The sequence below is a fragment of the Peromyscus maniculatus genome, chromosome 10, assembly GCF_049852395.1.
Source record: "Peromyscus maniculatus bairdii isolate BWxNUB_F1_BW_parent chromosome 10, HU_Pman_BW_mat_3.1, whole genome shotgun sequence".
NCBI lineage: Eukaryota > Metazoa > Chordata > Mammalia > Rodentia > Cricetidae > Peromyscus > Peromyscus maniculatus.
Genome location: NC_134861.1, coordinates 15,899,877 through 15,924,756, shown reverse-complemented (window position 1 = coordinate 15,924,756; position 24,880 = coordinate 15,899,877). Strand labels below are relative to the sequence as shown.

General features: G+C 36.9%; 1 long non-coding RNA gene across 1 annotated transcript in view; it reads right to left on the bottom strand.

Moving 5' to 3' along the window:
* The window catches only part of LOC121832694 (uncharacterized), a 98,112-nt gene that overhangs the window by 14,964 nt on the left and 58,268 nt on the right, over nucleotides 1–24,880 (bottom strand). Inside the window, exon 2 of the long non-coding RNA XR_006076350.2 lies at nucleotides 3,010–3,152. This is a non-coding gene — a long non-coding RNA (uncharacterized LOC121832694). The remainder of the gene's footprint in view (nucleotides 1–3,009; nucleotides 3,153–24,880) is intronic.

The window sequence follows — 24,880 nt, the reverse complement described above, 5'->3', positions numbered from 1 at the left end:
AGTCCATTTGGGGAAAAACACTCTGTTTCTTGAGGAGACGGAAAAATATTCCAAAAGGTCAAAAACAATTTTAAAGATAAATTTGTACAGAGGAACCTTGTGAAATGCTGTAATTCCCTGCACATAAAAATAACCTATTTGTTGAATTTTACAATAGTACAAACCTGAGTAAGCTTATCGCTGTAATGATGTTAGCAATGCATAATTGACACATACTCTTTCCCACTTCCCAGTAGAAAGCACACTTACTAATGCTTAACTTGGATCTATCCTCTTTCAAGCTCATTTTCCCCTACATATTCTATTCCACATGAATCCTTGTTACTTAATAATTTTAACATCTTATGTAGCATATTCTAAGCTTTCATTCTCAGAGGAGCTTGTGAGCTTAAAAGCAAAGGCAAGTACAACAGATTTTCTCAAATTAAATTTGTTCATTGTAACCAGGAGCCTGAGCTAGTATTTATCCTTTGAAGGGGACTCCAAGGATCCTCTAATCAAGATCATTCAAATCTTAAAGTTACAAGTTGAAAAGATATTTTAATTCATTAAACTAGAAATATTCTGCACTCTGATATTCTACATGCCTGTTTTTAAATGTATGGTTTTTCCAAATTTTTCTATTCTTATTGATTAAGGGACCATGGGATATGAGTATGGAAACTTAACTTTAGTAGTGGGACACATTTCTTTCCTTTTGACAAAGGCAGGGCTCATCTGGACTCCTTCTAATTTTATCACTAAAGGAATGCTGAGTGTTTGTATGAAGACTGAAGAATGTGTACAATGCTGTGGGAAGCTGAAGACTTAACGTATGGCATCCACTCGTGTCATAGAATTTCTCAGTAGACTGTCAATGATTACTTTCTATGCCAGGCCAGTAGCAGAACAGAAGTCTGCTTTGTGACACATTTCCTGATACTATGCATCTATTTGACCATTCAGAAAAGTACTATTCATTGGCACCTGGACCCAAAGCAAAGGCTGGATCTCTCTGAGAATTCCAAATTTATGTCAGGCTATAGTCAAGGACGTTATGATAATAGATCAGTGTAAAGATTAATCTTTATTTTCAACATGACAGAATTAGAATTACCTAAGAAACAGACTTCTGGGCCGGTCTATATAGGCATTTCCTGGGAGGTTTGACTGAGGTTTGAAGACTCCCTTAAAGTGTATAGAGGGTGCTCCCTAGGCTGTGTTTTCAGACAGAAGAAAAAGGAGAAGGCAAGCAAAGCATGAGCCTTGATTTGTCTCGGCTTTACTCTGTAATGTGACCAGTTATTCCAATTCCTACTACCATGCTGTTCCTGTCATAGTACACTGTACCCTTAAATGTGTTCCAAAATCAACTCTGCCTTCTTAGGTTATTTTGGTAGAGTTTTTTGATCACAGAAATAAGAAAAGTCACTAATATGGAAAATTACTAAACAGTGAGAGTATGGTTGTGATAAACTTGTGTGTTGTTCTTAGGCCTTTGGGAATTCTTTGTATGAGGAGCTAAAATTTGGATCTTTAGGCTAGGGACGTCCTAAAATGCTGTAATCGAGTTTAATGGGCTATGAGCTAAAGGAAATTCAACTTTTCCTCTGTTGCTTTGTCAGGTGTTTGTCACAGCCTAACAAAAACAAGTAACTAAAACAGAGAGGAAGACGGAGTCTGAACATTACTTAACATGATGTGGTGAGTGGACATAATGTAAATAAACAGGTAATAATGGCAAAAAGGAATAATGGTGACATGAAAAGGAAGTCATGCTGTTATCATTTCATTGAAGTAGAAGTTTATCTGGAGAACAAATTAAAGAAATGCTATTTCAAGCATGGACTACCAGGAAAGATTGTGTACACAGTGTCATATGAACTGCACTTTGAAAATCTGGGTGTGTTTTGCGAAACAGGAGTGATTGAATAGGGAGTTTTAGCAAAATAGGCAATCATGAGCAAATCACAGAGATGAAAAAGTATGTGTCATGTAGAGGGAACACTGAATAACTCAACATGATGACAGCCAAGGCTTTCACTATACAGACTTAAAAAAGTGACACAGTAAGGGGATTTGCACCAGGCCAATGTGCTCATGAATGCTGAATTAAAGATATCCAATAACAGGCCACATAGGACTCCGGTATAGACTCTGCGGTTCACTGGGGTAAGCTGCTCAGACTCATCATTGAAGGAGACACTAGGAAGGCCATGCTCAGAGCCTCAGTCACTGGCTGCAGTGATGATTGTCAGGGCTAGAGGAAGTCTCTAGACCCTCATCACAGACTCACCATGGTCTTGATGTCTGCTGTTATAACAAAATACCGCTGGAAAGAGAGTAAGTCTATTTAGTTCACACCTCTGGAATTTCAAGAACATGATACCTCAGTCCATTCTGAGAGCAACCTCACCCTTACTAACATAATCAAAGTACCCTTTCTGCACTGGGGAAGAAGTATTCAACAAATGAACATTTGAAGAATGTAAACATCTCCACCCAGAAGAAGGTAGCTTTTAAAGACAAGCTTTGAGCCAGGGTCTATGTTGCATCATGTCTTCCTCCTGTATCTTCCTTGACCCTTTTTGCCTATAAGTAACAAAATTATGATTAACTACTATTAACAGTAGCTCCTTAAGTTCCCTGTTAACTAAATACACCTTCCCATCATGCCCAGCCAGCTACACATACTCAGTGAAGGAGAAACACAACCACAAAAGTTACAAAGAAGTGTGAAAGTGTGAAAAGTAACAGAACAGGAGTCTGTATGTGGATGCGTTTTTTAAGATTTTATGAATCCATCATCACATAATGAGAATCCATGCATGGGTGATAGGCAAAGGCTGAGTCAACTACAGAATGGTGACAAAACCGACTCACCAATCACTGTGGCTTTTAAACACACATGTGGTTGGAAAGAAATTAGAAGAAGAAATCAGAAAGAACTTGGAGGATGGAAATGATATTACTATATGGAGAAGATGGACACCAAGAGGGAAGGACGGGGCATGGAGATGGCAAGTTTACCTTTGAGCAGGTTGAGGTGCAGAGTCCTCAGCCAAGACTGGCAGGCACATATTGGCAGAGTACCAAGGCTGAGATGTGGAAACAGGAATAAGATGGAAACAACATCTGGGTTATTCCCCAAAGAGAATCTGCTTATGAATATCCTGTGGGAAAAAAGAGCAGCTCTCTAAAGATTATTGTGTTTAATTATTTATTCTTAAAATATGTTTTAATTGAAACAGAATTGTATCACTTTTCCTCAGCTGTTTCTACCCTATAACCTTTCCTAAATATCTTCCTTCAAACTCTTCCTGTACCCCCACTCTCAAGTTCCTAGCCTCTTTTTCACTGATTAGTATACAATAAACATTTGTGTATATATGTGTGTATATGCAAGTATATATAGATATATGCAACCTGTTGAGTCCATTTTTGATGTTAGTGTATGCATGGCTTCAAGGCAGACCACTCTACATTAGAAAGTCAATAAGAGGACTCATCCCCAGGAAGGTAAAAGAGAATTAATTGCTTGTAATTCTTTGTCTAGTGGTGGGGCCCTGTGAAATCCCCTACCATGTTAATATGTCTGTGAATCTGGTCTTGTTTATGTAGCTATCTCTAGGAAAGAGTATATCACACAGATTTCCTAATATGCTAGCTCTTATAATCTTTCTGCCCTTCTTTGAAGATGATCTCCGAGCCATAGATGCAGGAGCTATGATGTAGATGTATCTTTCAGGATGGGGATCCTCACAACACCTTAATCTCTGTATTGTGTCCACCTGTGTTTTTCTGTGATGGTCTCCATTTTCTATAAAGAGAGGCTTATTTGATGAGTGGTCATAGCTACATTTCTCTGAGAATAAAAGAATAAGACCTAGAAATAAGTACAGAATTATACTTATCTAGCAACATGGCAGTCATAGACTTTTTCTAAGGTCCATGCTCTCACTAACCCCAAGAATTTATACTTAAAAATCACAAGGAAGAAGAGAGCCAGAAAGAGACAAAAATGCATATCAAAGATGCAGATAAAGAAAAAGATTAGTGCCCCATGAGGCAAGAGGGCAAGGCATATTTCACAGAAGCCAGAAGGGATTGGATACAAATACTTCAGTGAAGCCAAGGATTATGGTGAATGATCAGTGAGCTGAGGAGGCAGTGGCTGTCGAACACAGAGTGTTTGCTGGACAAGGTCACAACAACACAAGATGGGGACTGGTCACTGAAGAGAAAGCAAAGGCATTTGTGCAATCACATGCATGTAGAAAGTTCCACAGCAGATGCTTCTCATGAAAGGAGTTAGGCAGAAAATTTAATTCTTCCAATGTTCATTCTATATGAGACTCATGAAAATCAGTTAAAAGAAGAAAGACTCAGAGACTCCTTATGTCTTCTGCCCCCAATTTAAAGAAGCAGAGTCCCATTGAGTGTAGTAATACCAATTTCCACATGGAGCAGGAGGTAGGGCCAGAAACCCATAGAGACTCTGCTTGCTGGAGACAGTGCTGGGTCCATAAGGGAAAAAAAATATGATTCAGGAAGATCATTTTCAGTTTTTCAAAAGAGAACTTTAAAACAACTGCTCAGGGTAAGATAATTGAGGGGGAATGGCAGAGAATTCTGGGAAACGTTGCAACAGCTGTGACTGATCTTTTGAAGGCAATATTCCAAGAAATGCTTATAACATCCAGAATTCCCTTAAAGTCACCTTGTCTAATTTGACTCTAAGCAAAGATCAGGCCCTTTGAAACCAGGGTTTATGTTTGCAACATAATGACTGTAGATCTATATGCAAGGAGACAGGTATACTGCAGAGGAAGCACCAAGAATAAGGAGAAAGCACGCACTTGACTGTGGGAGGGAAAGAGACACAAGGAGAAGGAGATCTGACCTGTCAGAGGCAGAGTTCCTTTTCCTTAAACAAAAAACAATGCAGCTGTCATGCATTGGAGAGGAAAATGTCCCTTTGCATTCCCACATGCATGGCCTAAGTGAGTAACCACACTGGGAGACAATAAGACTTCCTCCTCATTATGGTGGGGAGAGGAATTGAACTGACAGGAACATAAAAAGGAGGGGAAAGGAAATTAAAGAGACCACATGGCTTGGTGTGACCTAGAAAAGGATGTGAGTAGAAAACAAGGGCAGAGTGCTGAACTTAGTGCCAGGAGGAATCTGAAATGCACTTGGAATGAAGCTGACAACTTCAAGGTTCTTCACGTCGTTTTCTTTCTCAGGTTATTATCTTGAGGGCCTCAAACAAGGACATCTGTTCTTATCTCTAAAATTAAATCAGACTTCCTAAAGCTGGCTCTATACAATAATACCACGCATTTATTCATTCATGTAGAGTCAGGGGCATGCATGCTATTAACAGAATAGCACTGAAGGCCCATTAAGGGAAAGCTGTGCCCTCTTAGCCAAAAAAAAAAAAAAAAAAACTTGGAATCTACCTTTGGGTGAACACATGTGGATGTCATTTGTTTCCTCTTGCTGAAGTTTTTTGTTTTGGTGTGTGTGTGTGTGTGTGTGTGTGTGTGTGTGTGTGTGTGTGTCCACTCGGCTCCAGCAGCTGCTCAGACCCAAGTAAATACACATAGACTTATATTACTTGTAAACTGTATGGCCATGGCAGGCCTCTTGCTATCTAGTTCTTATATCTTAAATTATCCCATTTCTATAAATCTATACCTTGCCACATGGCTCATGGCTTACCTGTATCTTTACATCTTACTTCTCATGGCAGTGGCGACTGGCAACATCTCCTGACTCAGCCTTCCACTTCCCAGAATTCTCCTCTCTGCTTATCCTGCCTATACTATACTTCCTGCCTGGCTACTGGCCAAACAGCATTTTATTTATCTATCAATCAATCAGAGCAACACATTCACAGCATACAGAAAGACATCCCCAGCAATTTCCTCCTAAGAGTTCATCTATTGGCGACCAAAAGTACCACCCATACAGGAAGGTGAGTTCACCTTAAACCTTGATGAAGAGATGAGAGGAATAATTTGCTCTTTACTGAGATAATTGCATTTTCTTCCCAGAATGCTAGTCCCCTTAGCACAGTACCTTGCAGAGTCTTGTTAGTGAATCTTTCAAACCCTGCTTGTATTTCTGAATTAGTCAGAAATGCTTAAATTTTCCTTTTGTCAACCCGTCTCTTCTAAGTATGGTTTTCCTAACACTTTGGTCTTCAGTCCTTCTCAAAAACTTCTCCCCCCATCTTGTGTCTACTTGTCTGTCATGTAACTGATTTCCATGTTGGCTTAACTCATGTCTTTTTCTCTGTTTTTTCTCTAGTTTAATTCTCCAAACAGCTGCCAATATTTCTTGCTGGACTGACCCTGAGTTTATTTTTTTTCTTTTAAACTCGAGCAAAGTTGTGTCAAGCTTCCATTTGAATCTGTTCTGAAAATATTTTATTAATTAGACTAAGAAGCCCAAGAGGGGAGGAGACCTTGACTTCTCTTCTATCATATGTTGACCATGAAGAGACTCACTAAAATTTCCAGTAATATTGTGTACCCCTGCCTGGCCTGGACCTTGGCATCCTCCTGCTTTAGCTTCTAAATGCTGCGGTTACAGGTGTGACAACCACACTCAGCTTTAGCAAGAAGAATTTTTGAAACTCTTTAATAAATAAGTTGACTATGCAGTTGAAATCAATATATAGAGAGTTAAGAAGATATAGACAGAAAGAAAAATAAATTACATAGACATCGATTGATAGATAGATAGATAGATAGATAGATAGATAGATAAATAGAATAGAGGTACCTATAAACTCCTTTGTACACATATGAATTATTATGTGCATATTAAAATTATGAAAAAGAATCTGCCATTCAGTAATTTCACCAAAATTTGTGGAACTGGTTTTCTGTATGATAATATGTAAAAGATAAGGAAATATATGCGAATTTTATTTTAATGTTTTCTTGGAATATGATAGATTTTAGTTTTTTTCTTTTATTTTAAATAGTAGGTTTTTTTGGATTGCTTACAGGTTCCAGAAACTTATGTGATATTTTCCAAAATGGCTGTACTAATTTGTATTCCAAACATCAACAGGGCCAAAATTTTCTTCACCTCCCAAACAACATTTATCATCTGTCCTTTTCAGTCTTTCTTATAATAGCCATTCTAACAGGCAAAAGAGGATAGCTCATTATGGATTTAATTTGCATTTCCCTAATGATTAGCAAGGCTTAGTCTTTTTTCATAGACCTTTTGACCATTTTTCTCACGCCTGTTGAGAAAACTCTTCTTTTATGCTTTCAGAAATTGAACTATTTGTTTTATTGCCAAGTTCCTCACATACTTTGGATGTTAACCCTTTTCCAAATGCATAGTTATAAAATATTTACTCATACTATATGTCTCCTTTCTCTATGAAGGATTTCTTTGTTTTGCAGAATCATGTGGCTTATTAAAAATAAAATTTTTATATGATCCTGCCTAACTATATTCAAATTAGTTATATTCAGTATATCAAAGAGATATCTACACAACTATGTTTATTGCAGCAGTGTTCACAATAACCAAAAATAAGGAATCAACCTAGGTATGTATCAAGAGATGAATGTGTAAACAAAATGTACAAACAAAATAAAACATACATCATGAATACTGGGATATTATTTAACCTAATAAAAGAAGGAAAGTCTGTGAAAAGTTTTCACACAGGTGAAAAGGAGCAATGTGCTTAGCAAAATAAGTCAGACACAGGACAAATACTTATTCTTAGCTGATATTATTTATATTTGTAAATATATTCTTATACTCATTATGTTTATCCACTTGTATGTAGAATCTAAATATTAAAATCCATCAAGGTAGACCCAGGTTTCAAAGGTCGATCTCAGTCCTCAGGGGAGGCTTTGCCCTGGAGGTGGTGGGAATGGGGGATGGACTGGGGGGGAGGGGAGGGGGGAAGGTGGGGGGAGAACAAGGGAATCCGTGGTTGTTATGTAGAACTGAATGGTATTGTAAAATAAAATAAAAGGAATAAATAAATAAAATCCATCAAGGTAGAGTTCAATGATGATTGTGAGAGTTTGGTGTGGAAATAAAAGTGAGAATCAAAGGTTCCTGTTGTAGGGGTGCAAAGAAAATAGGGTGAGAAGTTGTTTCTACCATAGACCAGAACAACTCTAATTTTAACAATAGCTTTTTCAAAGCAACTGGAGAGAAAATTTCCAAATCCCACCACAGAAAATGCTGAGAAGTAAATGGTATGCTAATTATCTTGTAACAATAAGTCTACATTTTACATATACATCAAGATATCACATTGAACCTACAAGTATGTACAACTATAATTTATTACTAAAAATAATATTAATTAAAATTTATTTTTTATAAAAGTCACCATATTTGAGAAACATAATTATTGTGCATCTATATTCTATACCTTCAGTGTCCTATAGAAATGTGTGTTAAATCTGTACATTGAAGTGTTTAGCTACTTCCTCTAAAGAACCTGCTATGTGTCTATAATAAAGGATGCTCAAGAGAATAAACCAAAAACAGGATTTCACATCATGTCATGTATCATATGTTACTCCCAACAACCTACATGGAACTTGCCAGAGCATCTTATAAGCCTCATTTCTCCATCTGCATAGTGGTCAGAACTGTTCCACCTGCTGAGACATAAGTCAGACAATGGGAGCAGAGCACATGGTACATCAATGATAACCCTTTGTTTTTCCTCAGGAAGGAATTTCCCTGTCAAATTTTGCAAAAGAGCTTGAAGAAAAATACAACACAAGGGTAGAAAAGTCTGCTCCTAAACAATGTGTTATCAACAAGTCTTCAGTAACAGGAATGAAATTTCTATATGTAAGATGTTGGTCAGGGAGACCTCAGAGACTCCCAAATCATGTAGTTTCTTGCTGTTCTCTTTAGTTACCAATAGAATTAGATAGTAAAAGCTTATAGAAGAAGACACTACAAACCAGTTGCATGATATATAGAAATAAGACTGGAACTGAGCTGGAAGATTCCTCCTTATTGGCACCTACATGTTGTTCAGGCTACTGGGAGAGAAAAATAGCAATAGTCTTACTGAAACCTGAACTCTATGAATTATTAAACCAACCTACAAAGTAAGATGTGCCCACTTTTGCAATAATGACACTATTAGACTACCTACTCTCTAGTTGGATTTAAGGTCCACTCCACTGGAGGTATCCAAAGCTATTTCTGTAATTCTGGTCAAAAATCTGTGATGTGTGTCGGGTTATAGGCTCTAGCAGTGAATTGAATACCATTGATTACCAAAATTGATGCAATATTGAGCTGCCTTCTAATATTTATGTTTACACATGTAGATTGATGCTATCTACCTTTCCAATCAGAGAAGCCTCTTTTTCCAGTAAAAAGTAGTTAAGGTAAGACTCATAAATATTTAAGATGCTGAGAAGTAACAGATAAATACTTCCTAACTAAGACATTTATACTATCCACTCTAAGGCTCGGGAATTGTTACATGAAGGGGGAGATGGAGTATAAGGGCTGAAGATATGAAGAAGAACTTCAAAATGCCATCTTACAGGCAATACAAATCCATTGAAATCATGAACTCATAGCAACTTCAGATGACTACATTAATTTGGCACCAAAATGGCCCATCAATAGGCATGAATAAAGGGATCTGTAGTGAGCCACACTCCTAAGCTCGAAACTATTAGTTAAACACAATGTTAGAAGGCAATTCAAATGACATATCACATCTCTTTAACAATACATCAATAATTGTTTCTGCAGTGGTTCTTATGGCACCTCCAGCCACAGGTTTTCATCTTAGCTTTTAGTGAAAAATGTGAACTCTTTCTTATGGAGCAAGCTTCATATATTCTGGGAAAGTGGTTGGGCTCACCCCAAGTAGTCAGCAACTATTTCAGTAGTGAGCACATTCTCTCTAGAATTCTTGCAATGTAACACACAGTGTCCATTGCTGATCAGGACACAGTGGTGACAAGTTTCCTCTAGTTGCTGGACAGTACAGCAGAGTTACAAAAGCCAGCACAAAAAAAGATGTCTAGCTCAGATTCTACTCATCATGAAAGGGTGCCACTTGAGCAGATGTGTCCAACATTGTCAACTACAAATTTCATTCTACAAATTGAGAACTGTGTGATAAAAGTTACATGAATAAATAAGGAACCTGATTGATGGAATATGACTCAGTAGATAAAAGTGCTTCCTAAGCAAGCCTGACAACCTGAGTTTGATACCTGGAATCCAGGGTAAACAGAGAAAAATGACTCCTAAAAGAAGTTTTTCTCTAACATCTTTATTCATGCCTCAATATATATATATATATATATATATATATATATCCATGTTTTCTCACACACAAAGATGTGCATGCATAGTAATACTAAGTAAATAAAAAGCCACAACACAATCTCACAGTGCTTTGTATAAATTTACAAATTTGTGTTGGATTTTATCCAGTTATCCTGGGATGTTTGAATACTGTAGGCCTCAGTTTGGACATGCCTGATAAAAGAGATATACACCCTGGAATTACATTCAAGGGTATTCCACTCTCAGATAGCTCACAATTGATTGTATATCGCATCACCCATCTCAAGGAGTATGAAACCACTGTATCAAAGAGGCACATAAATGGGGAAAGGTAGCCATAAAGGAATGACCCAACAGATGCTCTACTCTGAGACAGAGTTTAGCCTCAGTTGCATGTATCATCACTTATTGAGAGATGATGCAACTCCTGCTTCCCAACTCATTCTTTAGATCTATCTGTACCCATACAGGTGTCAATAGTCTTGTGTAACTTTCTGGGGAGACACAAATTTCTACTCACTATAAGTAAGGCACTGACAATATAGGATAAACTTCTGATGTTTTCACATCAAAGTTAAATACTTCCTTAACTTCACCAAACCATGATGCATTAATATTAATAGGTTAACATAATAATGCTAACAAGAACATTACTATACACCATTATAATTCCTACAAACATGTGTTCAAAGGTAATATACTTTTTAAGCAGCTTCATTTTTACATAAACAGTTACATAAAACAGTTACTAGGTCATCGCCATAAATAAATTCAAAATTATCCCATTGCAATAAAATCACTACTGTTCATTTCATTTCCTAAGTCCCAAAATTCAAATAATATATTCTGGTACCAGCCTTCCAAATATGGATAAACCCATAACCAAAACATTTTTGTAGTTCTATCTTGTGTTTTTAAGTTCAAAAAGTTCCAATAAATTCTGGTACTAGACTTCCACTTCCAAATATGAAGAAACATTTTACAACCAAAACCTTTTTGCAATTAATTTTAATTCAAACAAGTGTCTGCAATTTTCATTCTCAGGCCAGAGACATTTTTAGTTACAGTAGCATTTTATGGCAGTTTTTCCTTCAGGATAAAAGCTATTAGTTCCATAAGAGCTGTCTGGTGCAAGGTCCTATTAAAAGAAACTTTCTTTTAGCTATCACATAGAAACTGCAATGTTTTTGCTTCTAGCTCAGGTTTTTCTGCACTGTCTTGATCTTCCATGGGTCTCAGCTGCAGATGCCTGTCTGTGGACATTGTACTGCCTCTTTAGTCTGCCATTCTTAGTGGCTTCTGAAGCTTATGAAACAGTTCAGACATTTAGGTTGCAGTCTGCTATGGACACTGTTTTCTACATCCCAGGTTACATTAAGCATAGATTCACATTCAACATTGACACTTTTTCACAAACTCACATTCAACATATACTTATTTATACTTCTTACAAGCTCATATTCTTAAAGAAACTCTATAGGACTACCTTAGCAAAGTACTTCTCATACTCATACTATATTTCTTAAAGAAATTCTATAGATGTATTTTACAAACTTATATTCATAAGGAAACTCTATAGGACTACCTTAGCAAAGATACTTCTTACTCTTAACTAACCTACATTAGGAAGAATTTCTTAGCAAAATCTCCATAGGGCTACCTTTAGCAAATATCTAACTTAGAAAACACCTAAAGATTTTTTTGTTTTTGTTTTTTGAGACAGGGTTTCTCTGTGTAGCTTTGCGCCTTTCCTGGAACTCACTCTGTAGCCCAGGCTGGCCTCGAACTCATAGAGATTCACCTGGCTCTCCCTCCCAAGTGCTGGGATTAAAGGCATGTGCCACCAACGCCCAGCAGGATTTCTTAACATTTACATTATCTTACAACAACACAGAGAGTAATTTTTTTTTTGGACTCCATTTCAAAGTCAAAAAACAGAATGAGAAGAAAAGCCTTCTAAGGGGCATAATGTATTTTTAAGTGACTTAGCTCTTTATACAATATACTGTCATCCATTAAGGATATAATTCTTGGAATAAAGTTATTTTTTCCCAGATACTTTTCTCACCAGGCACTTTCAGCCATTCCAGAACTGGCAGATAATTATTCAGTGGTAGATGGGTTCTTGAGCTAGGAGCAATCTTTTTACCCAAATTCAGAACAGCTTCTCTGTGCCATAATTCAGACAAACATTTCTCTTATAGCAGAACTTTCAGCTTGCTCTACAAAAAAACAATATTTGCTACAGGATAAGTGTGAAATTACCATATGGAACTGCTGTAAAGCTCTTAGCAAAAATTTCTTATGCTGCTATTAGGCAATATAAGGCATTTTTCCCAAAGGAGTCTATTTATCAGATCTGCCACTAGTCAAAGGCAGAGCATCTCTAAGCTCCAATTCTTTTTAGCTTTATATTGGAGCTGACATTCAATAAACTCTTAGATGATTTTCCTCATTCTTAGTTTTTTTAATCTATATTTTAAGTTTACTATGAGCATCATTTTGAGTTAAAAAAAAAAAAAGATTTTCCAGGCAACACTGACATCTTTAGCAGAAAAACTACTGTTCCCAGAATGCATTTTTCTTATATCAGCACACTGTTACAAGCTACCTTTCAGACTACATTTCCCATAGTTTTTTTTTTTTTTTCAGGTCTGGGAGTCAACTTCTGGTTCCCTTTTACCAGGCTTGTTTTCATTCTTTTGTCCCAGGAGGTTTGAGTCAAATTTTTTGCTTTTTCACCACAGGAGATTGAGGGATTTCTGTTCTCCCTGAACTGGCATTGCTAGGATGTTTCCTCTTGCTGACACTGTTCCAGGAGCTGAGTGTACCTGCCCACTCACACATATTTAGGCAGGCCCCTCCATGCCGGAAGCAAAATTTCCTTGGGGCTAGCATTTGCCCCAGCCACTGGGGAGAGGGGGGAACAAGAGCACTTAAAACAGAGCTTTCCCACAGCTACTTCAGATAGATTACCTCCTAGACAGCTCAGAGTTTGGTCCTAGCTCATCTCTTCCCCCAGAAACAGTTCCCAACACCACAGTGTAGGCTTCCTCTGTTTCTGAAGGTGGGGGCTTTTGTCCATTTCTGTTTTCAGGGTCTATGTGGTTTATGTTCATAAATAAAGCTTCTGCTTTTTTATCAAGGGAGGTTTTTGTTCTCCCAAGCTTGTATTAGGACAGGTGTACTTCCCTAATCAAAACTTCCACTTGACCCAGTTGCACAGCAAGTTGCATTCATTTGTCTGTGCACTTGCAGACAGCAACCTATTCCCAGAGTCAACAACTCATCAGGGCTTCACTTCCTCACCTCATGAGAGTAAGTGGTGGAGTAAGTTGAAAGAGCTTGAAACAAAGCTTTTCTCAGAAAGGTCCTTTATCTGATAGAAAAGAAAGCTTTCCTTGATAATTCTTTGTCCTATCCTGGCTCAGATCCTCACCCCCCCACCCCCACCCCCCGACAGAGTATCTGCCACTGCTGCCACTGCAGCTGCAAACACAGCACCGTTTTATTGCTTTCTCCATGCCAGCAGCTTCCTCAAGCTGCTCTGCGTTTTCCTGAGTGTCTTTGGTTAGGTTCTAACTATGGAGGGATTTCTGAATTCTTTTTACTGGCTAGAAGAGACAGAACTTTAAGAGAAAGGATTTGCCCTGTTCTAAGAAGTTTGCTGCTTTTTCTTAGAGCAAACCACGGGTGAATTCCTGTACTAATATACCCAGGCAATTCTTATTTTTGTCCTTACAGAAAGAAAAGCTGAGAAAGAAAGTTCTGAAAGGCTTTTTAGTTTTTAGAGAAAGAGTATGTTTTTTAAGGAAGCTTTTGTTTGAGAGAGAAAGATTAAATTTTTCCCAGGAAAGAGAAAGACTCCTAAGTTTTCCCAAGATTTCTGTTCCCTAAACTTTTTGGCATCATGACCAAGAGGGAACTAATTCTGTTGCTCCAACATTGTAAAAGTGCTCTCAGGTACTGCTGGTGGAGCAGAGGATTTCTGTTTTGTCCATCCCCACTGCAGGGGTATCTCCTTCCTCTACTTCTTGGGCCTGGCATTTTAGCTGTCCCCAGGCCAGAGCTTCCATAGGAATCTTTTTTCTGCATGATAAGCTCAAAGAAGAGCTTTTTTTTCTGCTCACTAAGCTCAAAGACGATAGATTTTTCCCAGTTTGCATTCATATCCCCAAAGTTAGAAAAATAAAGATTTAGTTTCTCTGTCTAGTTGCCTGTCTTTTTTCCTACACTGCCTTACTCTTCTAAGTTTTTCCTACACTATATATTTTCTTCACTCCTTATTTTTTGTAAATAGAAATTAAGAGACAGAAATAGAGAAATCTTGAGAAAGAAGATTCTATGCTGTAGCCTTGGACATCCTTCCACTCCATTTTTTTCCTTTTCTCTCCTGGATTAAACCCCTGACCTGTGGTGGGCCATCTCTCACCCCTACATTTCCCCAGAGTACTCTATATTAGATAGAAGAACAGAGGGGAGAGAAACAGAAGATACAGGCTAGCCTCCAGAGGGCCTGGATCCTAATCCATCAGGCCCTAACTGTCTCTGTCTTAGGGTATTTAAAGGAATGTGAATGGGTGGAGCAAAAGACCTGCCCTGCAACAGCCAAGTGTAGAAACCCGTACTCAGGCCTGTGGGCCAATCATCCTCTCTATGCAGAACTGCTGAGTAAAGCCCAAATGTGTTCCAACAGACAATTAATAACTTCCATTTGAAATCACATTCCAGAGTTCCTGACCTGTATGTGTTAAGTGAAAGCAAAAGTGTATATATTGGAAAAATATAAAATTCTTTCTTATAAAGGATAGATGCATTTTATAGTTTTATTAAGTTTTATTTAAAAGCATATAAAAGAGATGCATTTTGAAAATTGTATTCATGTGACCACCAATGTCATTAAGACCTAGAAAACTCTGATATATCTACTCTCTTCCTATAGGCAAACATTATTTTGTTTTTTATGCCCACAGATTGAATAACATTATGCAGACTGAGAAGGTTGTATTTTATAGTTAAGAATACATATATGTATATTTGTATATATGTATATATGTATGTAGGTCATGAATTTGAAAGCCAGAAAAGTGGGAGAAGTTGTATGAGAGAGTTTGGAAGGAGGAAAATGTTTTTTAATTTAATTGTTGAATTACATTGTAAATACTCTTTTAAGCCAGTATCAAGTATTATAACATAATGTTTGATCACTTTGATATAAGGTCAAAAGTACAACATAGATTGTATGAATCATCCATATTATTTTGTGCTTCATAGTTCTAATTGCTAAGCAGAGTTCAATTTTATGAATATAGCACAATTTTTTAGAACTATTTTCAGACCAATGGCTATTTTAATAATTTATAGTTTATGTCAGTCATGAAATAAGCTGTTCTGAATATTTTTCAACAAGAATGTCTATCGATGTTTTCTGTTTTATTTAGTCTTGGTGTGGTAGCCCTTTATATTTAGCTGTTTTTTTCTGTTGTTCTTGTTTGATAGCTTTTTCCTAAGTATTTATTATTAAATAATTATTTATTTATATTATTATTTATTTATTTATTTATTATTATTTATTATTATAAATAAGATCAGGATTACACTGGATAATGAATTTCTTTTCTTTTGACTTTTGCATGTTTTGCTGCTTGAGAATATTCTGATCACACATAATAAGTGAAGTTTTTCCACTCTCTAGTATTTTCTGTAAACATTTGTTTAAAGTTGACACTTTTTCAAAGTTTTTTGATGAAATTCCTGAGTCATGAGTCTTTTTACATTTGCATTATAATATCTTTGATAATGAAATAAAGTGGATCAAATGTTACAGAGAAGCTGATATAGTCAATTTTATTTCATTCATCTTCTCAAGTAATAATCTCCAGTATTTATTAAATTATCAGCATTAAATTGTCTTTCATACTTTCTATTTACACTTTTATTTTACTGTCTTAAGATGTGATCCACTTCTTCATTTTGGGTTTTGACAATTTACAGGTATTTTAAAAAATATTTTTCCTAACCCATATTTTAAGAAGCAAATGCTTATCCATTCTGTGACAAAATTAATCAAACTTGGACTTTGTAAACATTTTATACTATATTCTATTTCAATAATTTATACTTGTGAGGTGATTAATCACATCAGCTTTACTAGATCCGGAGTCAAAAAAAGATAAGCAACTTATTTTTACCTAAGACAACAGTAAATTCCATGAGAGATATTCATGTGTTCATTGTTTAAAATGGAAAGACCATCTCTAAATGCAGTCAACACCTTGCTTTGGCAGCCCAGATAAAAGGAGATGAGAAAAAGGAAGCTTGGCTTTTTGCCTGCTGGCCCTTACTTTGTAAGGTACCAGTAAGCCACAAGCCGTGTGGTAACTTATAGACTAATAGATATGGGTTAATTTAAGATATAAGAACTAGATAACAAGAACCTGCTGTGGCCATACAGTTTGTAAGCAATACAAGTTTCTGTGTGTTTACTTGGTTGAGTCTGAGTGGCTGTGGGACTGGCGGGTGAGAGAGATTTGACCTGACGGTGGGCCAGACTGGACAGCAGAAAAACTCTAGCTACAAATGGTGCCCAACAGGTTAGCAAGAGTTTCCACCTAAAACCTAAGAAAAAAGATTCTAAAACAGAGCTAAAAACAGCTTCCTAGTCGACTCTCTCAAGTTAGTGGCAGCATGTGGGTTTGAGCTGCTGGCGGGTTCCTGTGGGGTTGAGTCACTGGTGGGTTTGCGCTTGACCTGCAGTATGGCATGAATGAGGCATTTCCAAGCCACACATTATGCTGTTGCTGTGTGGTAGATTTAGCCTTTGCTAGTACAAAAAAAAAAAAAAAGAAAAGAAAAGAAAGAAAGAAAGAAAGAAAGAAAGAAAGAAAGAAAGAAAGAAAGAAAGAAAGAAAGAAAGAAAGAAAGAAAGAAGATAGAGAAAAGAAAAAAGAGGTTTCTGGGCTAAATGAAGCTTGGATAGAAGCATAGACCCACTATGGCTCCCAGTGCTACCAGTAAATTATCTCCACCATGTTGAAAGACTAAATTTGGCAGAGGTAACAGCCAAGACTTCTGCTTCAGTACTATCCCCTGCAGTTTAAAGCAGTAGTTAACAATAAGACAAATTCAGATGAAATAAGACTTTAAATGCTTTACAATGTGTGTAAAAATGTATGTAGACTTGGAAGAGGAAAAAAAAGGAATATATACAGTTATATAAAGAAAGATAGTTTTTAAAGACAAAGTCTTTAAAGAGACAGTAAAGGTAGTATAAAAAATAAGCTATATAAAGATGAATATTACACAGAGAATCTGAATTGCTCTGAATTGGGATTTTTAACTGCAGAAAAACATCTGATTATAAAAGCGGTTGAGTTAAGCCAATATGTATATTTTTTTCCTTTTATTTTATTTTACAATACCATTCAGTTCTACATATCAGCCACGGATTACCTTGTTCTCCCCCCTCATGCCCCCCGCCCCTCTCCCCAGCGCCCCCCCACCCATTCCTACCTCCTCCAGGGCAAAGCCTCCCCGGAGAACTGAGATCAACCTGGTAGACCCAGACCAGGCAGGTCCAGTCCCCTCCTCTCAGACTGAGCCAAGCGTCCCTGCATAAGCCCCAGGTTTCAAACAACCAACTCATGCAATGAGCAGAGGACCCGGTAACACTGCCTAGATGCCTCCCAAACAGATCAAGCCAATCAACTGTCTCACCTATTCAGAAGGCCTGATCCAGTTGAGGGCCCCTCAGCCTTTGGTTCATAGTTCATGTGTTTCCATTCATTTGGCTATTTGTCCCTGTGCTTTATCCAACCTTAGTTTCAACAATTCTCGCTCATATAAACCCTCCTCTTTCTCGCTAATTAGACTCCTGGAGCTCCACCTGGGGCCTAGCCATATATGTCTGCATCCAGATCCCTCAGTCGTGGGATGGGCTGAGATCTACATGAACAACCTGGACATGAGTGGGAGTAATGAAGGGCGAGGGTCGAGAGAAAGAGAGCCTGTGGGAGCGGGAGATCCCAGCTGGATCAAGAGCAGAGAGGGAGAACAAGGAATAGGAGACCATGATAAATGAAGACCACATGAGAAAAGGAAGAAACAAAGTACTAGAGAGGCCCACAGAAATCCACAAAGATACCCCCACAATAGACTGCTGGCAATGGTCGAGAGACAGACGGAACTGACCTACTCTGGTGATGGGATGGCCAAACACCCTAATAGTCATGCCCTGTGTCTTTCTTGGGGTCCTGTTTTCCAGGTAGCCTCCCTGGTGATGTGAGTAGCAGTCCAGTCATCCTTGTTCCACATCTAGTGTCCTCCTATGAGTGAGTACATACCATATTTGTCTTTCTGAGTCTGGATTACCTCACTCGGGATGATTTTTTTCTAGATCCACCCATTTGCTTGCAAACCTCATGATGTCATTGTTTTTCTCTGCTGAGTAGTATTCCATTGTGTATATGTACCACAATTTATTTATCCATTCTACAGTTGAAGAGCATCTAAGTTGTTTCCAGGTTTTAAGCCAATATGTATATTTTAAAGATACCTTGACTTCAAATTTGGATGTAAGGATATGTTGCTTTGGAAAGGAGACTCTGCTTTTGTTTCCACAGAAAGCCAGAGGCTATGGATTTGTTCCAGATTAAGATACATCAGGTTTGACCAGCCAAGACCCTCTGAAAGGTCTTGATGACATCATGTCCCAGGTGATCCAACATCCAGAACGGTTTCAAGGCAACTGGCTCAGATGATACACCTTCACAGACTACTCCATATTCCTAAAATTTTCTTTGTGTCCCCATAAGATACATAACCCCCTCTAGCAGGAAATAGGAAGAGAAGCTATGCCCAAATCCCCAAATATACCAAGCTGGCTTTGGAGATGGAATTGGCTCACTCCTTCTCTAAACCCAAGTACATTGCAAAAAAAGTTTGAGAGATTCTTGTGTCCTATATCAGAAAAGCCCTCTGGTGTGGGACAGAGAAGAACCAATATTTTTAACAGATTCATTATAAATACAGTATCTCTCTAAAAGAAGAAAGGGAGATATTATATAAATATATAGGATATAGATATGATAGGATGAAAGGGTAGATTATTGAATCTACTTTTAAAGAGCAACTTGTTTAAAATGTTTTACATTGCTATAGATTTTAGTTTATTGATACAAGTTTAAACTTAATTTTGTTATACTGTATATATAGTTCTACTCTCATTTGAAGAATTATGTTTATGTAACTCATTTAAATTGTAATGGATAATTATAATTAGTCTTATATGATAATCAAACTTATAGTCATGTTAGTTTAGTTTTCTAGGTATGTATAGATATATTTCAGACAGATAGGTAGTCTTTGAACACTTCAAAGACCTACAGAATATGGAATTTAAACTGTTTTAAAAATTTAGACTTTCTGGGACAGTGAAACATGTCTGCTCCTGGTAGGACCAATTTACTTCAGAGGAGCATAGGCATCAAAAACACTATATGTGGAGTTTATCTTCTTCTTGGCAAAAATAGACATTTGGGCAAGAAACTGTTCTTGCCTGGACTGCTTGATCGACTGGACATTCAGGAAACATAGGAAGGTAACCACTGAAATTTGCTTGGCAAAATGGTCCTTCAGGTTCCTGCTTCACAGAAGAAACTGCCATTTATTCTACAGGACACAAAGAGAAGTGACTGAGAGACTCTAGGCCCATAGGCTGAAGACAGATGCCCCAACATTACAGAGGAACTTTGGATGACTGTCCAGGCTACCATCTGTCTCTGTCTACTCTCTCAAGACTCCCAAAAGTTGCTTGTGTCCTCCCATTTCTCAGATAATATTATATCTTATTATTATTATATATAATAATATATCTTATTATCTAGGGCCTTTGATGTAGTTGAAGACTAGATAGTTATAATTTCCTTAGTTATGATAAGAGATAAGTTAGATATGAAACCTTAGACTCACAAATATAAGATAGATAGGATATCTTCTTTAATTTTGTCAAATACAAATAGACTAGATATTATAAATAGACTACTGTAACTGTAATTCTTGCTTTATAATTGTTTTGTTATATGTAATTTTACTATGTGAAAGTTAAAGCTTTCCTTTTCGAAAAAAAAAAAAAGAAAAGGGGAAGTGCTGTGGATATTGCTCTATATAAATAAAATGCTGACTGCTCAGTAGCCAGGCAGGAAGTATAGGCAGGACGAGCAGAGAAGAGAATTCTGGGAAGTGGAAGGAGTCAGAGAGATGCTGCCAGCCACTGCCATGGAAAGTGAGATGTAAGGTACCCATAAGCTACAAGCCACGTGGCAACTTATAGACTAATAGATATGGGTTAATTTAAGATATAAGAACTAGATAACAAGAAGCCTGCTGCAGCCATACAATTTGTAAGCAATATAAGTCTCTGTGTGTTTTATTGGTTGGATCTGAGTGACTGTGGGACTGATGGGTGAGAGAGATTTGTCCTGACTGTGGGCCAGGCAGGACTGGAGAAAAACTCTAGCTACAATACTTTAGTTTTAAGAGAAAGTTCATTTCTTTTGTTTCTGCTGTTGCCTCTCTTTGATATCAGAACTCAGAACTCAGCTTCTTTTGGGCTCCAATAAGGACCATCACCTCTGCAAGTATCCCCTGGGTCTTTTTTTTTTTTTTTTTTTTTTTTTTTTTTTTTTTTTTTTTTTTTGAGACAGTGTTTCTCTGTGTAGCTTTGCGCCTTTCCTGGGACTCACTTGGTAGTCCAGGCTGGCCTTGAACTCACAGAGATCCACCTGGCTCTGCCTCCTGAGTGCTGGGATTAAAGGCGTGCGCCACCACCGCCTGGCTTCCCCTGGGTCTTTAATATCAACTAATTTTGCAGACTCTTCACTGTGAGACAGTCATCATTGAACTACACAGATCTAACCATTTATGCTAATCTAATAAATTCCATTTTAATTTACAGTAACTATATTGGCTCTTTTACTCTATAGAACCTGAATAATACAGATTGGAGTACCAGGAATGGAGACATTGCTGTGACACAGTCAGTTGACCATGTTACTTTAGGCCTTTCAAATTCTTTGGAAAGAAGATTTGCAGAACTTTAGGATGGAAAAGCCACTTGGTGCTCTAGGAAGAATCTAATGGGTCTCTCATGTGAGTCTTTAGAAGATAACAATCCTGGGAGAAACTTGGACAATAGAGACCCCAGTTTGTGAAGTTTCAGTGGGAACAAGGACTCTATCAGGAACTAGACTAGAAACTATTCATATGATATTTTTTTGGCTAAAAAATATGGCTTCATTCTGTCCATGTCCTCAAGCACCTGACTGAGGTTCAGTTTAAAGATAATGTGCTTATTCTTTTGTAAAGGGAAATTTCAAGGCAAGATAGTATTCAGTCTTCCTCTGAAGAAGCAACTATGATTAAAAGAAAATTGTAGAGAAGTCTCCTGTGTTGAATTGACACAATAGAAAAGTATTTTCTCAGAGCCACAACACATTGTCAGCTGTAGTCCAAGGTAGCCAGGCTGTCTCTTGAGCTAGTAATACAATTTGGTAGTGCTGCCAGCATCATCCATATGGAAGACTTAGGAGGTCATAGAGAGCAGTTGAGGCTATGCAATGTGTAAAAGTATGAGAAGCCTTGGCTTTTAACTTTGAAGGTGTACACAGTCGCATAGGGTAACTCAAAATATTGGAAATGCCAGGCAGAATTATCTAAATAGAAAAGTGAGGATATGGAGTGTATCTGGCCCAAATATAAGAGAATATGTATGTGTTCAGGGTTGGAGCAGTGATGATGGATATAAAAGTTCTCTGGATCCCAGAAAATTATATCACAACACAAAGATGACAGACACAGAGCTCCAGGCTTTACTATTAGACTTGTTGTATCTTGAATTGTTCTCTGTTTGTGATGCCATTATTCTTGACTTTTGAGTTATAAATGTTTATTCTGTGTCTTTATGTGTTGCAAGTATATAACTTAATTTTTGTTTTAAAAGATTTCAAAAGATTTGGTCTTTTAAAGTAGACACTTTGAGCTTTTAAAGTAGAATTTTTTGAGATTATGCACTTTCAAATTTTAACTGTATTTTATGATATAAAATAAACTTGGACCATTTGAGACAGGGGGTAAAAGGTGATGACTTAAAATGATAATTTGTGTGTCAAGTTGACAAATGGTGGAGTTGCAGTTGTCAACATCACATAATCTAGAATCATCTGAGAACAGAATCTCCATGAGTGATTGTATAGGCTAGTCTTGCCCTATGAGTCATCTGTTCAGTATTCCTAATTATGTTAATTGATATAAAAAGACAGAAGTGGACAGAGAGGAGTACCATACCATGAGCTTTGGTCCTAGACTTTCTAAGAATGGAAAAAAAAACAGCTAAGCACAGGCATCCATGCCCTCCCCTCTTGTCTGTGAATGTTACTAGTTACTTTAAGACCTTGCCAACTTGTCTTTCCCACAATGATGAACTGCAAACTTGAACTGTGATCCAAATAAACTATTCCTCCCTTGAAGTGTTTTTGTCAGGTTATTTTATCACAGAAAAGGAAATGAAACTAGGATACTGATCTTGTTTATACTACCTATGCTACATGTGTTTGATGTTTTCTCTGATATGTTTATCTTTTACAATAAATCTAAAGATTTATCTCCCAGTAAGCATTTCATTAGCTTTACTATATAATTTCAAATTATTGTGTTTTAAGCAGCAGTTGGATGAAAGTATTTCATAATTTCTTTGTCTCTTTCTTCTTTAGAAAACCAGTTTTATAGAAGCTTCTTAATTTCCAAATATTTGATATTTTTGATGTTCCAAATGTTTTCTCTGATGATATGCATTAAAATAAACACATATCTAATATTTCCATCTTGAAATTTGTTAAACAGGCAAGAGGTAAGGATATACATATGGAATGGATATTATAAAGATATTCATTATTTTACACATTTACTAAAAGTGTATTCCATAGTTCAAATAGTATTTTAGAAAAAGAAATGTACTGAGATTTTTAGTATAAGCTGTGGTCTATTTAAGTGAAAAGTATTTATGTCTTTAAAATACATTTAAAAATTATAAAACAGGGCATGAAATTGGGAGAGAGATATGATAGGGTCTTGGAGGGAATTAGAAGAACTTAGTGAAGTGGCACCATTCTCTGGATGAGATCCTAAGTTGTGTAAGAGCAGAAAGTGAACTGAACAGCAATGCATGTTAATTGCTTTCTGCTTCTTGAATGTGTATGCAACATGAACAACTGCTTCCAGCTCCTTCTGCCTTAACTTCTCTTCTTTGACTCAATGGACTTTTAACTATGAGCCAAAATAAATACTCTCCCATAAGTTGCTTTCCTGGAGTATTTTTTCACAGTATCAGGAAAAGGAATTAAGGCAAGTGACCTCACAAAATACTCATGCTCTATCCCAGTAGTGTTTAAATACATTACATCCATAAAGGCCCTCACAGAATCAGCCATGTCTAGCACCTTAGTAAAGGTCACTTGGTATAGGGAAACTACGAGAGATAGTGAACCTAAACTAATATAAGAAGTCTTATCATTGGAAACATTTTTATTTGAGAGTGCAGAGTCAGAGGTAACTATAAATACGGTATGTTATCAAAGGACTGTGAAATCACTGGCTTTGAAGATGTGCAAACCTATAAGGACAGAAAATGTTAAGGCAGATGACTCTCTCCCCTAAATGATAGAACAGAGCATTCTTGCTCCACAAGGATTACACCAGGTATCCTATCTACAGAACTTTATAAAGGTAGATTTGTTGTGTTTCAAGGTGCAGAATTTGTTCTAAAAAGCAGTAGTAGAAAAACAAGTTATTTCAACTGATATTGACATTGATACATTAGTTTTACATGATAATTGTCAATATATTCTGCCTTTTTCTTTTTATACTCTCAAATCATCTTTATATTAAAACTCTTAAGCATTACATTTCCTACTTTTATCATGTTTGAAAATCCACTCCTTTAAAATAAGATATTTATTTTATTCATATTTAGGTAGATATTTCTATTTTCTTGTTTTGATTTTTCCCCCATCAATACTTTTCCTTCCACTTCTCTTCCCTCTCTGTTTTGGATGAGTTAGCATTTCTAATGTTCAAATTTAACAATCATCTAAAGACATTGTGTAAATGTGTGTTTATATATTACTCTTTTACACATTAAGGTTAAATGGTCCATTGCTTTTCATAATCTGTCTAGAGTTAATAGTTAATATTGTACTTCTGTATGTAATGTATAATACCCATATTATGCTTTTACTTCCACATTTCCTGTGATTGGGTAGCAGCTGACAAATTTGCTCTAACATTTAAACCTTCCAATTCTATCTCCCACAGAGTTTCTTAGAGGTTGGCTTCTACATTACTTCAGTGATTGGCCAGTGACATGCAAGAGGTTCTGTGGAGAATTGAAGACACTTTCACTTTCTTACCTCATTTGACAGACTGCATCTTTGATTGTCAGACCTTCTGACAGCCCTAGCGTCCTAACTTTTACATGTTATGTTACAACAATTGTGGCTTTCTGCTTGCTTGC